We start from the raw sequence: 17,997 nt of genomic DNA on the forward strand, positions 1-17,997 counted from the left end.
CCCTGGTCTCGGAGGGTCCCGCTACTTCCTTCAAGACTCTGCTACCATGCCACCTCCTCCAGGAAGCCTCCCCTGAGCTGCATCAGGCCTCCTTCTTCTTTACCCGATGCCTGGGTCCAGAGCCCAGGTAGCTGCTTGCAGGCAACAATGCCAGGCTCGGCTCTGCTCACTAAGAAGTTTCTGGTTTCAGTAACTGCATTGTCCTTCCGGCCACTTCCCCCTCTATCCCCTAGCCCTGGGTTTGGATTGGGTCTCCATTTGGAGCACAGTGGAGCCTCTATTCCACTGGAGCTGAGTCCAGCCCGATCCGGGGCACTCACATTTCAGCGGGGTCTGCGGTCACATCCAAGCTGTTTAATTTCACCTCAATCAGCAGCACTCGGGGTGCCGAGCTCAGCCCTGTGGGTTTGGTGACCATCAGCGCCAATTACACGAAATGCCAGTCGCCGGGGCAATTCCACCTTCGCACAGGCCGACAGAAGAGGAAAAATTGCTCCTAAAAGTAATTGAAACCAAACCGAGACCACAGGGCTCCTTCTGTGGGAACTGACCCCGGCCCCCTCCCAGCCCCGCTTCCTGCCATGAGTGTCAAAGCCGAGCCCACCCACCGCACATTTTGATCTTTGCTCGCTTCTCCTTTGCTGGGATCCAGGTTCGATTTCTTTGAGCAGTTGAACCAACAGCCCGTGTGGATATGAGTGTTTCATGGGCAAACTGGATCATTTCTGCGCTGGATGAAGTGTCTGGGGATTTTCGCCTTCACGGAGGCACTTGTGAACTCCAGGATTATAAAAAATCATATATAAAGAAAGAGAGAGGAGTGTGGTGTGGCAGAGCCAGTGGGATATTGAGTTACTTCTGAGACCAGTTGATTTCTAGAACCTGTCCAACCTTCTTGTGCGTCCGTTGTGATGAAATTGACTGTGAATCAATTGGCCAGAAGTTTCTCTGGCATAGCTCTGCGCTTGGCCCATTCTCTGGTGTATCTTTGATTTTCTGTTGAGCAAAGGCTTGGTTAAAAAGAAACCAAAATTAGTAGTTAAGAGCATTCATTCTTGAAATATCCATGATGATCGATAACTTTATCTTTTATTTTTTTCAAAGGTGTCTTTTTAAAAGTTCACTTATTTTAATTTATTTTTAAACAGCTTTATTGAGGTGTAAATTCAGATGCCATACAATCCACCCTTGTAAAGTGTACAATTCAGTGAGCTTTGGTACGTTCCATAATTTTTTTTAAATTATGAACTAATACATACAATATAAAATTTGCGGGGCTTCCCTGGTGGCGCAGTGGTTAAGAATCTGCCTGCCAATGCAGGGGACACGGGTTCGAGCCCTGGTCTGGGAAGATCCCATATGCTGCAGAGCAACTAAGCCCGTGAGCCACAACTACTGAGCTTGCGCGTCTGGAGCCTGTGCTCCGCAACAAGAGAGGCCGCGACAGTGAGAGGCCCGCGCACCGCGATGAAGAGTGGCCCCCACTTGCCGCAACTGGAGAAAGCCCTAGCACAGAAACGAAGACCCAACACAGCCATAAATAAATAAATAAATAAATTAAAAAAAAAAAAAAAATTTGCGATCTTCACCATTTCTAATGAAATACCTTCACGATGCCATGCAAGCATCCGCACTATTTCCAGAACTTTTACCTCACCCCCAAAGATGTCATCTTTAAAGGAGTCTGTGTTAGCCGTCCCACAGGTAGTGAGAATATCAAGATGAAAAGTGAAAAAATATTGTCAGGTTCCCCGAAGGTATTAATCAGCTCCAAAGTGCAAACACCTGGCATGCGGGCTACCAGAAAGTTCTAGAAGGTGCTGGTTCTGGGGCCTGAGCTCCGAGGAGAAAGGGGACTCGATTTAGTGTCTCCAGCATCAAGACCCGTGCTGGGCACACGTCAACACGTAGGCAATGCTAGTGAGATGTCTCAAAATTGGGGTGTTTGTGAGGGAGCCCCCGTGCTTAGGTGTGGGACTGTCGGCCCAGGAGGCAGGAGTCTCTGTGGTGCCACGAGGCGAGGTAACAGCGTCCGGGATCTGCCGTGTCCCGGGACAACTCAGGGCGCCGTGCCGGATGCCACCCACCCCCTTTCTCCAGCCCACGGCGCTTGCATCTGTCATAACACTAGATATTTTTCTAGGACTTCTTTTTTTAAACTTTGAAAGAACTTTACAATGAGAAAAGGCTTGTACCATATCCATAAAAATGCAAAACTGTATTGCTTGGGGGAGGGGCTTCTAGTTTTGTGTTTAAAAAAACATTAGATATGTGTAGAATTTTCTGGATTTCTGGAAGAAATTAGCCATGATGCGAGATACTGCATGGGTGGTTCGTGAGCCTCTAGGTCTGTGGAAAGGTGTCGTGCCGCAATACGGCGCGAGCCCCCTCGGCCTGGCCTCCACCCCTCAGCGGGGTGACCCCACGAACATCAGGTCAACTCCCTGAGCCACAAGCCCCGCCCCCCTGCCTCCCGCGTGGTCCACCTCTGCCTGCCCTGCTGGCCCATCTCCTGCTTCTCCCTTAGCTCCAGCCACTCAGGCTGCTGTGTGTTGCCCAGGCACCTCTGCTGGCAGCAACCAGCCCCTCTTTCTGGAATGGTCTCCCCCAAGTTTCCACGCAGCCAGCTCCTTCTCGGCTTGCAGGGCCCCTCGTCCGAGAGGCCTCTTCTGCCTATTCCACCCACCCACGCTGCCTTCTTTCCTTTCCACCCCAGCTCTTTCCATGACCTGACAGTCCCTTGCTTTCACATATTTGTACATTTCCTGTCCCCCACCCCCAATCAGACTATAAACTTGTCCTGTTGGCCGCCGTAGCCCCAGTGTTCGGGACGCTCCTTGGCATATGGTAGGTGCTCAACTAATACTTGTGGACGGTTCTGAAGTTGCCCAGTGAGCAAGCTACGGCTGGAGCCATCAGGAGTCCCGCCCTCCTGGCCATGCTGGCCGCCTCCCCCTCTGTCCCTCGGACCCCCGCTCCTCCCCCTCTGTGCAGGATATAACGCTCCGTCCACACCGAGGGGCTCACGCCTAAGGTGACCCCGTGGACTGATGCTTGGGGCATTTGTACTTGAGCAAATAAACTCCTTAATGACCGCCTGCATGGGCTTCCAGTCTTCCAGGAGCCGGCCAGGGGAGTGATTTATTTTGCGGCTGGGCTGCACGCCTCTCGGCAGGTTCCTCTGAACCCTGTCCAGCAGCCACCTTCGCTCAGGACGGGGGCCATCCAGAAGTCTGTGGCTCTTGCCGTGACAAGATAACTGTCACCGAGCTCCCGACTCCGGCCCCTCCTGTGCTCTCCCAGCCGGGCTGCCTGGAGCCTCGGGATGACGGAGAGACCCAGCTTCCAGCCTGGCTGTGCCAGGCGATGGGAGGCCCGTATCTCGCAGGGCTGGTGCCAGTGGCTTGACAGAAAGCCGCCTGCCAGGCAGTGGAATCAGAGCGTCTATAAAAAGGAGTCAGAGGTTGACTAGCACCGCCCGTTGGTTACTTGGCACTGGGGGTCCAGGGTTCACACCTGGCAGGGCGGACCCCTGTGGGCTCATGACACTATCATGGTCTCATCGAGAAAAATGAGAGTCACGAACACCGTGGCAACACCAGGCCTTCACCCGCCGTCCCGGCTTGCAGGGCAGAGGCGTCAGGAGCAGCCCGGGCCCCCTGGCGCCGTCCGTCTTGCCAGGCGCCCTGAGAGATTAGACAGATGCTGGCATGTGCCTCCCCAGGAACCCGGAGCTTTGCTAGGACCAGGGAAGATGGGAAAAGCCCGCTTACGAAGGCGTGTTGTTCACAAAGGAGTGGGCTGGGATTTGAATAACAAGACATGGGTGAGGGGCTTTGGTTTACGAATGGAGAAGCAGGGGCCTCATCAAGTAATAACAACAGTACCAACAATTGAGGTTTGTATATTTCACCCCTCTCTGTAACTCACGCAGTTTCTCCGGTTCGGACACACGCAGGCACCCCGCAGTCAGCACGCCAAGATGCCTCCTACTTGGCCCAAATCCTTTCTAGACGTGCGCACGCTCTGTGCCAGGCTCGGTGCCAGCGGGGGGACCAGCGGGCCCAGCCCCTCACCTTGGGGAACTGGCTTCTACAGGGGAGACCGGCATGGATCAGATAATCCCACAGATGTAAAATCGCACCCCTTGACAAGTGTCAGGACAGAAGAGTCCAGCCTGGGACATAGTATCTTAAACTGCATTTTGCCTGTGGGGGCTTCTGAGGCCCAGATAAGTGAGTTTGGGCCACGGGACAGCTGAAAAGAAGCGCGGGGGGGTGGGGAGGGGGTGGCCTCTGAACCCAGCGTTTCCTGCTGGGCCCCTCCCAGCCCCACCCCAGGAATGGACCCTCCTAGGACTCAACGAAGGGTGTTTGAAAGGCCAGTCGGAACTGAGCCCCAAACCGCCTCCTGGATCAAAGAATCCCATGGGCTTCAGGAGCTGATCTCCCTGCCCTGGGGCGCGGGTGAAATGACTGGGTTCGGTGCACAGTGACAAGCCCCATGGCGGAGTGTGGCGGGTCCCGACCACGTGGGCCTGGACACTTGTCTGTACAGTGGAACGCCGCCCGGGAAACCACTGGGCAGGTGAAGCCTCGTGTGTAACCCCGCCTGCCCGCTGCCTGGAGGGGCCGCGTGCTGGGCCAGGATAGAGGCAGGTCCGAAGAGGAGGCGGTTTCCAAAGACCCAGGGGCGAGGAGGCCGCTCCCGGGACGGCACCGCCCAGGGCCCTGCTGGTCTTCTGCCAGCCCGTCTGTCTCCTGCATGCGTCTGTGCAAACAGCTGCTGAACTCACACCTGGCTGAGGCTCACCGATGCCGGGCTTCCTCCTGCTTCGGGGCTGCTGGCGAGGGTGGCCAGAGACGGCCCCGGATCAAATGGGAGATGCCTGGGGTGGTTTGCTGTCTGTGCAAGATGGGGAAAAGGTGTGTGTGCGTGCAAGCGTCTGTTCACAGGCCTGTGGGAGAGTCTGGGGGCCAGGGCACCTCGGGGAAGGTTGTGAGGGTCGATTAGTTCAATGCGCTCCCATGCCCACGGAATGGCCCCTCCGGACATGCCAGGGAATTTCTGGAATACCGAGAGTGATGTCAGGACCCTTCCAGAAGGAAGCTGCTTCCTGTCAGAGGGAGGAAAACAGCTTCCCAAGCAAGCTCCCATCGGAAGGGAGCCGATGGCCGAGACTGTGGGTCACCCGAGCTCCAAGGAAGCCAGGCCTGTCCTGGGAGTGACCTGGGGAGAGGACAGAATTGCCTTTCCTTTTCAGTTTTAGAGATCCTGCAAAACACTCCCACTAAATGTCATACAGAGTGCCTTTCCTCTTTCCCCCTTTTTTCTCATCTCATGCTCAGACGTCCCCAGAGAGTAGGCAGAAAGATGATTATCTCCATTTTTAGACGCAGAATTGAAAGCTGGATGAGGTCAAGTGACTTGTCCAGTGTCACAGGGAGTGGAAATGAGCCGGTTGGAAAAAGACCCTCAGGATTCGCCATTCCACGTGGGGACTGCCCCCAGTCAGCAATGGGATGCAAGTTGTGTTTTCTATGAAAGTATTAAGTTCACATCAGCGTATCATGCAGCTCCAAAAAGCTAAATTCCTCTCCCTCTGCCTTTTAACATCCTCAGTATCGACATCCTTTTAACATCACTAGTTGCCATTTTTGCTAGTTGCTTGATTGCATTTATTCCTTCTGTTGTTTCTTCCAAATATTTACATACCTGTTTGAGGTGGCAGTTTGGAAAAGTGCTTTGGGATGGGCGTACTATCTATACCTATCAGCTTCACTCCATCTGGATGACTTGCAAGGAATCGGGCGGCTCAGCTATTGGGATGATTTGTCCACACGTTCCCCGAACTGCGCCAGACGCGGGGTCCTTCCTTTGCCTTCAGATGTTTGAGGTCCCGAAGACACGGCTGTATGGGAGAGCCCGTTGGCTGTTTATTTATTGCCATCCTTTGCGTTTACTGGGGTCTCCATAAAACCTGCTTGTTGAGTCAGAAGGTTTACGGTCCGGGTTGTGTTCTGGGGATTTCAGATTCTGCATGTCTGGTTTGTCATTCTGAGAAAAGGCACAAGTTTTGTTTTGTTTTGTTCTGTTTTAAACAAAGGAATTTCAGGATTTGTGGGCAAGCTGGAGAGAACCCTGCATCCTGCAAAAAAAAGGAAGAAAACATTTTCTGGGGGTATTTTCAAGGAAATAGAAGCTACAAAGATTTGGGACAATTCATCTGGTGTTTCTCAACCTTCAGTTCTAAAGTTCTTAAATCTCTCTCTGTCTCTCTCCTATACACACACACACATACACACACCCTGATGAAATAGCTAAATGAAACGAAAAGGAAAGCTTCGGGAGAATAAAAAAAGGTACCTCCGTAAAGTTTCCAAAGACTTCATAGTTCTCATAGTGAAACACAATTAAAACTTGTTTGCCAAGGTAAGAAACTCATGTTTGCGTTTTTATAGAATATCATCTATCTTTCTTATATAAAGACATGTCTTGTTTCTTCTGTGGAGAATGTACCGTTTAAAGCTAACTGAAATATTTTTGTCTCCATGCTCAATTTCTCCTAAAAGATTCAGAAAGAAATCAAGGGCACTTTTTCCCATAAATAACAGGCAGCCGCTGATTTCTCTCGAGCGCTCGTTTGGAGTGTGTTTGTCAGAAGAGGGCGAGCATTTTCACGCTGCACGAAGGGCTTTCCTCTCTCTCTGCTTCTCTGCTGCAGATTCTGAAGTAACTGCCGGTGCAGAGAAGCCCATCCTTCCTCATTCAAGTCTCTTTTCATTCCCTCCGCCTGGTTTTTGCTTTCACTGATAACTATTAAAGGGAAAGTTCAATTCACAAAAACGGTCATTCTAAAAGCAAACTTTTGATCAGCAAAGTCGTTCTGAAAACTTAACTTTCATGTAAATGCCACTCAAGAAATAGTTCATCTACGTGTATATTTATGCACATTAAATGTCCAAAGTGGGTACCAGTTTCTTGCAGCAGATCATACCCGCCGAAATCTACGTTCTTAGCTTTACGGCAGATGACAACATAGCACAAACCAAAATGAATGAAGAGAGTTCACCAGTAGCTCAAGCGTAATAACTAATTTTTATTTTATTTTTTTTTTTGTAATAACTAATTTTAAAGGATTGGTGAATACCTCCTCATGCCGGGTCTTATGAATAAACATCCCCTACTTTGGCAGTGGGGGAATCGGTTCATTAAGTAACAGCGTTAACGGGGAACAGTAAACAACAGGCAGCTCGCCTTCGTCACATCATTCAAGACGGGTGACAAACGTGGGAGAGCACTTTCACTCCCCCACGGAACAGCAGTCATTTCAAGCGACCCCCAGAGTGGGCTGAAGCAGGCTGTCTGGCCGTAAGGACGGCTGCCGCAATAACTGGGGGCGGATTCACTGTCCCAGCCACACGCTGGAGCCCAGCAGACTGCTTCCCCCGAGACCAGGGAGGGACGGGCCGGCTCTCCAGGTCCCCATCCCGCTGAACGGCCGGCCGGTTGCAACTCTGCAGATAACTGCCCCCGCACCACGTTGTCTGAAGCCAGCACATTCGATGAAGAGGGAGAGATTCCGGGGACCATTCTGATGTGTCCACTTGAGGGCTTTCAAAAAAAAAAAATCCACATCAGGCAGAAAATGTGTCTTGTGGCTGACAATTTTGATGTCTTTGATTTGGATTTCTGGTGTCATAGATGCAATCTGAAATATTTCTGCACTGTGCCAGGAAACGCTGACAGTTAGGTGAATGCCCTGCTCCGTTAGCTCACAAGCCCACCTTCCCGCAGGCTGCTGAGAAGTGGGGCTTCGCTGAAGCGGTGAGCGGAGACACTCAGCCTGCCCCTGCCCCAGCCCGGCACAGGCAAAGCCGAGCTGGATGGGGCTGTGTCCCCCGCACACCGCCACCTGCCACACACAGGCGGGAGGGGACAGCCCAGGTTACACCCGGGTCCTGGCACCGTTATTAACGGCACTCTTTCACTCTCAGAGGTGTCCCGACTGGGGTCATCAGTTAAATAGGTATTCTACATATAAATACATGTGTGAATATACATTCCCTTATGCAGTATGTGTGGGTGGCTATATCCATGAGTGTGTTTGTTCATAATCTTAGGCAAATGAAACAAACTCTGGGACCTCTTCACACACACACACTCTCTCTCTCTCTCTCTCTCTCTCTCTCTCTCTCTCTCTCTCTCTCTCTCTCTGAAGTTAGAGCCAATTGAATTGCATCCACGGTATGCCTGTGTTCTTACCAGGAGTTGCACAGCCCGAGTTCTGTTGCCGATGGGAACTTCCTGCACATGGATTGGGGTGTGTGTGTGCGCGCGTGTGTGTGGCAGAAGAGCCTTGGGGAGAGGGAGGTGGCACGGTGGAGCGACACGGACAAACTAGGGCAGCAGAGGAGACAGAGAGGGGGACAAAGTAGCAACAACAGAGAAATCCACACCCTGTAGAATTTGAAAACACCAAGAGCGCTTCATCTGCAGCAAAGGGGCAGCGGGAAGCATCTCTGCATAGCCTTTTGGGCAAGGCTTCTGACAACTGCAGCTTAGGTTCGGCCTGCACGTCCCAAAGGCAGGGTGCAGAGGGCAAGCAGGAGGCGGCCTGAGTAATAAGAGCCATGCATTCTTGGAGTTCAGACCCACACAGGGCAGCCGAGAGGGAGGGAAATAACTTACTAAGTCCTAAAGTATGGAATGAGGGTCTGGTTTGGGGGCGGGTGGAAGAGAACCTCTGGTTCGGTCCAGAGGCATTTTTTTCCCTGCCATCTGGTGGGGAGTGGGAGGTGGGGGGATGGAGACAGCCTCAGCGTCTGGGGGCCGCCGGCGGGAACGCAGGGGCTGGGGAACGCAGGGTGGAGCCCCCGGCTGGCTGGCGGTGTCTGAGTCACTGCAGCCAGGTACCATCCTCAGCCAGCTGTGGGTGGCCTGGGGGGAGGGGTCTGCACACCAGGATTCCCAGGCCACCCAGGGAGAGACTTGTGCCTAAAGCAAAGCCATCTTTGTGTTCTTAATGGACGTGAGGCTGTAGGGATCACGTGTAAGGTCGGGATCTGATCAGATTCCCAGCGTAGGGCAGGTACCGGCCACCAAGGCCACCACCAAGCTCCCACTCCCCTGTGGGGGCACCAGCTGGAAGGCAGCTGTGGGCAGCGGTGGGACTCAGCCAGCGGTGCTGTCGGCCCTGGGAACTCAGTCCTTACAGATGGAAGTGCGCGGTGTAAAGGGCTTTGAGCTGTCAGCAGCCCCGTCCGTCCGGGGCTCATCAAAACCAAATTGTCCCGGCAGGCAGGCTTGGTAATGACGCCTCCCACCCAAAATTCTATTGCTCAAAATTGGCTCACAGTTGTCCCCCAAGACTCCCACACGCAGCCTCCGAGAGAGAGGAGGGAGGCTCAGTTCCTGGGCTACTCCTCAGCCGTGACCCGTCTCCCCTGGACACCCCCTTGAGGACCGAGGCCCACAGGCCACCCGTCATCTTGGTCCTGGGGCTGGCGGCGTCAGCCTGAATCCAGCCTCTGGCTTTGAGAGTGTGTCATAGGGTCGGGAAATGAGAGTGACTCACAAAAGCGCATTAAACAAGGGAGAAAAGGAAAGAGCCGGCAAGTTTCTATCTACATTTTAAGATATGGGTTAGACCCTCGCCCACCAGCGGGAGCAGCTGCTCTTGGGAGTGGGAGCGTCCCCGGTGGAAATCGGCTCAGCGTCCCCAGCGCCGGACCTCGTGCCTGCCGGGTGACCCAGCACCCCCAGCTCTAGGGGCACACACCACGGGGAGACGAACCCCATTCCTGCAGCCCTGAATTGGAAACCACCCACGGCCCCTGAGCAGGGGCAAGGGCACCCGAGCGCTGGTGGACGTGTGCAGCAGGGCATCACGCGGCCCTGGAGACGGACCAGCGCCAGGCAGCAGGCTGGTGTCACCTTGTGGCGACAGCGTGCGCCGCGTGCGTCCACATGGGGCTCCACGCAGGTGGAAATGCCCCAGGACGCCAGGGGCCAGGGCAGCAGCTGCCTGTGGAGAAGTGGCGGTCCAGCCGGGGAAGGGCCTCTGGGATGCTGGTACCGGTTTCCTTCTTGATGAGGGTGGGGATCACACAGGTGTGTTCACTGCCCCTAATACATTGAGCTCTGCACGTGTGCCTGACACTTTTCTGTGTGTGTTTCACAAAGAATAAGAAAGTCTATAAAAATTATCTGCAAACATATTCACCCACAAATGGTATTAGGAAAAGCAGTGGGCTCTCTGTGGAGGACCGAGGCCAGGCCTGCATCACACTTGCTGGGTAGCCATGGCAACCGGCCTGCCTCTCTGCTTCTTTCTCTGAAAAATAAGGGGTACAAAAAGTGTTCATCTTTGAGAGAGCATGAAGCCCTCGGAATCCCCATGGATGCTCACCCAGCAAAATGCAAGACGTTTTGCATGCAAATTCTGGGGGCTTCCGACCCGCCTGAAGCCCACACTTCAGGCTAAGGAGCTCTGCACGAGGCAGCTGTGGGGTGCCAAGGTGACGAAGCAGGTTCTGGAGCCCGAAGGACCCGGGGCTGAATCGGGGCCCCACAGCTTTCTGGTTGTGGGGTCTTGGATGAGTGACTTGATGTTCAGGTCTCAGTTTCCTCATCTATAAAATGGGGATGATAAAGCTCACAGAGAGAACGGGAGGATTTGTAGAGATAAGGCTCCGCCGCGCTTTGCCCCGAGCCAGTCCCGCAGTAAGAATGCCATAAATGTCAGCGGCTGTTACGAGGTGGCCTGGAAGCCTCCTTTCGGCTCTGACATTCCAGGATCTATTATCTACTAAGAATTCCACCCTGATCTCAGGACTGGGTAACACGAGTCCGCGTGTGTCCTCCTTGTCAAGGTCAGATTTCCGCTGCAGAGACGTGGTTTTGGCTCTCTCCATCTCTGGAAACCGAAGTCAGCTCACAAATGAGATGTCACATGTGTCCAGCAACAGCGTCACGGGCCTCCTGCGTGCAGAGAAGTTTCCAGAAGGACATCCGCTCCAGCCCAGAAACTGCTGGACAGCCCCGCGTGGTCTCGGGCTGCCTAACTCTGGTTTTATAGCAATCAACCTTGGGCCAGAAGACGGTGTGGGGCCTCCCTGGGAGCCTGCTTGCTGCAGTTGGGAAATGCATGCCGCATGCCTGGGATTCCCATGGGGCCGGGAAGGATGCTCTTCCCCGGGCGGCCCTGGCTCTTCCTCCACCTGGCTTATCTCCTTTCATGCCAATAAAAAAGAAATATTTGCAGCAATAATAAAATAGGCCCAAGGATTAACTATGTTCCTCCCTTCAATGTTAGGAAAACGTTTGCCTGCCAGAAAAGCAACCCAGGGATTAAAGAGCTCCTGGCTGGAGACGTGGGGCTGAGAGGAGAGAGAAGGATGCTTCCGGGAGAGGCTGGACATCCATCAGGCCAGCCTTTGGTGGGCCAGTGGCTCTGCTAGTCAGACCCAGGCCTGAGTCCATCCTCAAGAGCTACCGCCTGTGTCCCCAGCCCCACCATTTGGGGGTGGGCTGGGTCACGTCTATTCCAACCATCCCACTGTTGAAGGGGACCACAAAAACCTCTTCAGGTTTTATCATAAGTATCATCTACACTGGACGTTGGTGGCATCAAGAACAATAGCCAGTCTTAGGTGAGGGCTCTCTATGAGTTGCACAGAACCCTCACACACCTTCTAAGTGAGGGTCCATTTGTGCCCATTTTACAGAAGAGAAAACTGAGGCTTAAGGAAACTGTGTCTTTCCCACAGTCCCCTTGTGAATCCTGGAGCTGGGATTGAACTCAGCAGTACCTACAGCCCTCCCCGCTGTTACACGACATTACCCGTGATACAGATGTGGGACCATTTTCTTCATCCCCACTTGACAAAATGGGCTCATAAACTGATTACGACATTCATTCAAACAAAATGTGGATCCCAGTCTAACCACAAGCAAACACCAGGCAAATCCCAAGAGAGGGACCTTCTACAAAATACCCGACCAATATTCCTCAAAATTGTCAAGGTCACCAAAAACATGGAGAGTTCAAGAAACTGTCCCAGCCAAGAGGAGTCTAAGGAGATGTGATGATTAGCATGTGGGACCCTGGATGGGCTCCTGGAGCAGAAAGAGGACATCACATGAAAACGAAGAAAGTCTGAATAAAGTATGGACTTTAGTTAATAATAATGTAGTAATAACCTATCAATAGTGGTTCATTAATTGTAGTAAATATGGTAAACTAACATAAGATGTTAACAATAGGGTAAACTGGGTGTGGGGTATATAGGAACTCTGTACTCTTTGTAATTTTTCTGTAAATCTAAAACTTCTAAAAAGTAGTCTATTAAAAGGAATTAGATGGCTGGCTGGAAGGGTGGATGCATGGATGGATGGATGGATGGATGGATGGATGGATGGATGGGAAGAGGGATAGATAGATGGATGGAAGGAGGGAAGAGAGGAAGGAAGGTGACAAAGCAAGAATCACAGAATGTTGACAATTACAGACTCTCAGTGAGGAATGTGTGGGTATGCACTATGGATAACTTTTCTGTATGTTTGTGATTTTTTATAGTATGGTGTTGAGAAAATGAAAAGGATCAGAGGCTAAGGCATATATGTCAGCTTCCCCTTTTGGTTTCTTTATTCCTTTGCCCTCTGCACTGCTCTGCTAATGGTGGGGGTAGGGTGTCCCTGGAGTTGAGCAGCGTGGTCCCCTTTTACTTCCAAAGCGGATCCAAATTCCGACAGGGCAGGCATCAAAGGCTACGGATGCCAGGGTAAACTGGGGACTAAACAATGGAGACCAGGGGCCCTCGTTCATCGCCCATCTGTCCTCACCACCCACAGAGCCAGGGTGCTCAGATGGGATCCTGGGATATTGGCGAGCATGAGCAGTGAGCTAGGCCCCTCCTCCTCCTCCACGCAAGGAGAATCTCACACCCAGGACTAAAGAACCTGTTGGCACTTTGCAAAAGCAGAACTAAGAGGACAGTGCATCTGGTGACAGGCGGACGGCACCGGCACCGAAGGAAGAATCTAGAACCGGACATGTTGCTGCTACTGGGCGGCCCCGCCTCCGCCTGATTGAGGATGGGATGCACAAACAACCCAAATGCTTCCAATCTGGTCCTTGAGGAGAAAGGATATTTGTGGTCACGGAGAAATTTGCCACCCAGCGCTGGTGCTTTGGTGTCATGTTTCTGCGGTCCCAAGTTATTTATCCAAAATTGGTCTCTGCTAGGAAACAAAAAGAAAAAAATTCCATATTATAAAATGAGATTTGAAGTGATCTTCCATCCCAGGGTTGATATTTGGGGACATGAAAAGAAAAGACAACAATCGAAAGAAAAAAAGAAACTACTAGATTGAAGAAGTCCTTTTCCCTCGCCCTTTAAAGGCGTTTCTGTTTTTTGACGTTAGGCACAGGGCTTCCTTTCATGAGCGAGATTGGTCTTCCTGCCGTAGCTCAGAAGGTCTGCATTCTGCTCTACCACGGATGCTGGGGCACCTTCTCAAAGGGCTAAGGGCTAGGGTGCCCCAGTGGTGGACCCCAGTTCAGATCATCGTAAATGTACCACAGACGCCCTATAAGATGACAGAACTCCCAAGACTCGTCTTCCCTACCCTCCTGCCTCCTCTTTGAGGAAAGATGTTCTCTCAGCCAGCCTTCTGGGCCATCCCTGGATAACCTTGCTGATCCCGCCGTGGCAGGCTGCTCACTGAAAGTGCAGCGCATGGAGATCTGGCCGAGCTCCCCTGCCCGCACGTGCCCCAGGCTGTCCATCTGCAGAATGGGCGGCTGGCCCGCCGTCTCAGACTAGGGGAGCTGCAGCCCTTTGGGAGTTGATCAGCCCCAGTCCCAAGGCACTGGCTCCCACCCCCTCCCAACACGGCTCCTCTGGCGGTGTCACACTGGGGTCCAGTCCCAGCCCTGCTGTGTGATCGGTTAGGTTGCTTGAATTTTGCTAAGCCTCAGCAGCTTCGTGAACAAAATGGCAACGTGAGAATACCCGGCCCTGGGATCTCATGGAGAGTGGTGAGCCAACCCTTGCAAAGTGCTTACGTGGTGCTGGACCAGAACGAGTGCCCAACTGCCCCGTGATTGTTGGGCAGACGCAGTTCTGGAGGGTCTCACCTCCCTCCCCAGAGCCTGCCTGCAGCTATTAGATGAAAGAGCTGAGCATCTGGGCTCCTCAGCTTTTTCAAGGAGTGGTGATGGAGCGTGGCTGGAGGCGGAGCCACCTGCTGTTAGGAGGACCCTGCCCCACTTGGAAATGCCTTGGTTAGCCCACCCCTTCGCCATCCTTGCCACATTTGGGGGTCAGGTGGGGACACTGCTTGTCCTAATTAGGCCATTCCCAGGCTCACCCCATTCCAACCGGTCATCTGACGTGACATACACAAAGTGATGTTGATAATCATCCCTTTCAATAGACTCACTTCGCCTTTCAATGTGCTCACAAGGCCACAGGCCAGAGGATAGGTCAATACGCCACCTCACCTTTCCCCAGGATGTCAAGTGAGCTGTGTGTCTTTGTTAGCCAGTATTACAGTGTGGTCAGCTTTTCTTACTGTTTCCTTTGATGATGGGCTTTCCGAGAAAAGGAGGGAGATTTTGAGCTCACTAGGGAAGGAATGGAGCTGGCCGCAATGGGTGCTCCAGCTCCCCAAAGCCCTGGGTTGTAGGTTGATAATCAGCTGGCAAGGACGAAGCAATTCAGTGTGGATGTGGAATCCTCTCGGGAAGGGCCCATGAGCGTAGAAAGAGTGTGGTCCCCAGTCCCTGACCAGCCCCACACACCCCTAGAAAGAGCTCTGCTTGCCTGGGAAGAGGTCTCTCCACCCACCACCCCCACTGCTGACCCTCTGCTTTGGGGAGCCTGGGACCTGCAGGCAGAGCCAAAGGCCTGAGATATCAGAGGCATCAGAGGCCAGAGGCAACTATTGGTTGGGATTCCTAAAACTAATCAACATGATGCCATCTGTTGCTTCACCCATCCATTCACTCATTCATTCAAACAGTTATTCATTCATTCAACAGTCATCCATGGTATCTCCTCTGGGTCAGGCTTTGTTCTGAAATAATTGGTGCTAAAATACTTCTGTACCCTCAAAGCCTAGACCAAGCAGTGCTTAGCACCTGGTAGGAATACACTTTGGAGGAACAGATGCATGGGTGCATGGCTGGATGGATTGATGAATAGATGGGTGAGTGGCTGGGTGGATGGATGGACAGGAGGATGGGTGGATGGATGGATGGATGAATAGATGGGTGAGTGGGTGGGTGGATGGATGGACAGGAGGATGGGTGGGTGGATGGATGGACAGGAGAATGGATGGATGGATGGATGGATGGGTGGCTGGATGGATGGTTGGATGGACAAGTCAATGGATGGATGGATGGGTGGGTGGATGGATGGATGGATGGATGGATGGTTGGATGGACAAGTCAATGGATGGATGGATGGGTGGGTGCCTGGATGGCTGGATGGATGAATAGATGAGTGAGTGGGTGGGTGGATGGATGGACAGGAGAATGGATGGATGGATGAATAGATGGGTGAGTGGCTGGGTAGGTGGGCTGGATGACCTTCACCCTCCAGGAAGGTAATCTCTGCTGTGTTCACATAAAATCCAAACAATTCCTGTCTTTCTCACATTTTCTTTCTGGAAAGAAGTAGACAGACCACCCAGAGGCACAGACCCAGCCTCTCCTTCCTACAACCTCTTATTTTCAACATTGACTGGGCATCTACCCTGTGTGTTCAGCATGGTTCTAGGTCCCCAGGGTCAGGGTCAGTCCCTCAGCTGCCTCGTGAGGCCAGTGTCTGCTCTGGCCAGGCTCTGAGGTACCATGCCAATAAGAACAGGGGAGGGGGAGACAGAAGGCAATGTGCAATTGTGCAATAGGCTCTCACCACTTGGGATTCGGAGGGAGGAAGGATGTGGGGCTGGAGGACCCAGGGGAGGCTTTAAGGGGGACAGAGCCAGGCAGGCAATGGGTGGTGGGTTGGGGAATCCTGGGCTCTGAAGGAAGAGGGTGAGAGGGACCACCTTCAGCAAGGTCCGCAGCTGAGCCAGCCTCAGACTCAACCAGCCCCTGGGATCAGGTCCACTTCCTTCTCCCCTTCCCCTCCCCCCAACTAGCAACACCCACCACTTGCAGCCTCACAACAGCTGCAATAGCTAAATAGACTTGACCCCGACCATGTGTGGGGCACGGAGCTGGGAGTTCTGCCTACATTATTGTGTTTGATTCTCCTGAGGGAGAACCGCAGGGAGGACTGTGGGTGATGCCCTCATTTTGTGGGTGAATGACTAAAGTCAGGACGGTCGAACAGTTGGTCCATCCTCACTCGGTTGGACCCAAACGGTGGCCTCCGGAATCAGTGCTCTCGACCAGGGAATGGGGGTGCTGCTGTGTCCAGTGGGTGGAGGCCCGGGACGCTGCCCACACCCTACAACGCACAGCACGGCCACACCTCGAAAAGCGACCCCGCCCCAGGTGTGCACAGTGCCCGCGCGGAGAGACCCCGCCCTAGCGGGTCTCAAGCTCCCAGAAATTAGCTAAACCCCAAAGTTTGTCAGAGATGGAATTCTCTGTCAGGATCTCTAAAAGAAAACCAAGATCTCTTCTCTTTTTTTCCCAGTTGCAGCCTCAGAAAACACTCTCCAGTCTCACACACATGACTCCTTGCAAAGCTGGAGTGGATGCTTGGGAGTGATTGTGATCCAGACAGGAAAACAACTTAATTCCCCAGAAAGGACCCCTATTTTATGACTATTTAGTATCTGCACACGATTGCAAATCCCTTCTTACTGCTGCTCAGTGCTGGGGCAGCGATTTCCTTTTTTTTCTTTTTTTTTCCTTTTTCCCCTCCCTGCTGCCCTCAGATTAAAGCTGGGTGAACTCTGGCGTGGGTTGTAAGAACGTCTTTATAAAGGGTTGCACAAGATTTCTTACTATATCGGAGTTCCTGAGGATGATGTATCACGTTACTAATTCCCTTAATTGCATGTCTGGGCTAAAAACAGACTTTCTTAGTTTTCCTAAGAAGTTACATTCTTAATGACATTAAAACACTGTGGTAAATGAATCAAAATGTTAACTGATGTACTTAAATCATGAATCAGTATATAGAGTGTTTACCTAAACTTGTTTACCCTTCTTGGTCACTCATTTAGTAGGTTTTGCCAAAACTGAGAGAGGAATAGTGGTGTCAGATTCAGTATCTGGAAATGACTCAAGAATTTTTGTTTTCTTTCGATTTTGAGCCCCGGACTGAGTGGATGCTGCAATCATGTAGTAATCAAAGAATTAGAGCAAAAGGCTGCAGGCTGATTCATTTCCCCGGATTTTTGCAGAGGATGCAGAGAGCAGTGTAGCTGTGGGGAGAGATGACATTTTCCTCCGAGGATGAAAAACTTAACCTTGCATTGTTTGCTTCTTTCCAATTCAATTTGTTAAAAGCTAAAGGCAAAGATAGGGAGGTGTGTGATTTATAGCAAGAGACAAGAGTTAAGGAGTACCTACTAGATGCCAGATGGTCTTCTAAACACGCTGTATGTTTTAGCTCACAGAACCCTCCCCTTAAACCCAGGGAGTAGGAATCAGCATCCTTCCCAGATGAGGAAGCTGAGGCCCAGAAAAGCGGAGTAACTTTTCCAAGATGACTCAGCCAGCAGAGGGAAAGGGATTTGAATCCCAGCAGGCTGATGCCAGCACCTCTGAATTATTACGCTTCCTGCCTGAGACTCTAGCTATGAAAGTTCCCAAAGGGAACAAGCTCTCTGGGCATAGAAATCATCCATAGCTGAGACCCATCTGTACAAATCTCTATCACTTGTAAACCCCTCTCCACTAGATACATTATCACGTTGACTCCATGATGTTTTTCCTCTCTGTGGGTTCAAAATGCTACTTGGTTTGTCTGTCTCAGTTTCTGTCTTTCTCTCTCTCCCCACCCCTCTCTCTCTCAGCCGCATTTT

This window comes from Balaenoptera acutorostrata, chromosome 19 (genome assembly GCF_949987535.1).
Source record: "Balaenoptera acutorostrata chromosome 19, mBalAcu1.1, whole genome shotgun sequence".
NCBI lineage: Eukaryota > Metazoa > Chordata > Mammalia > Artiodactyla > Balaenopteridae > Balaenoptera > Balaenoptera acutorostrata.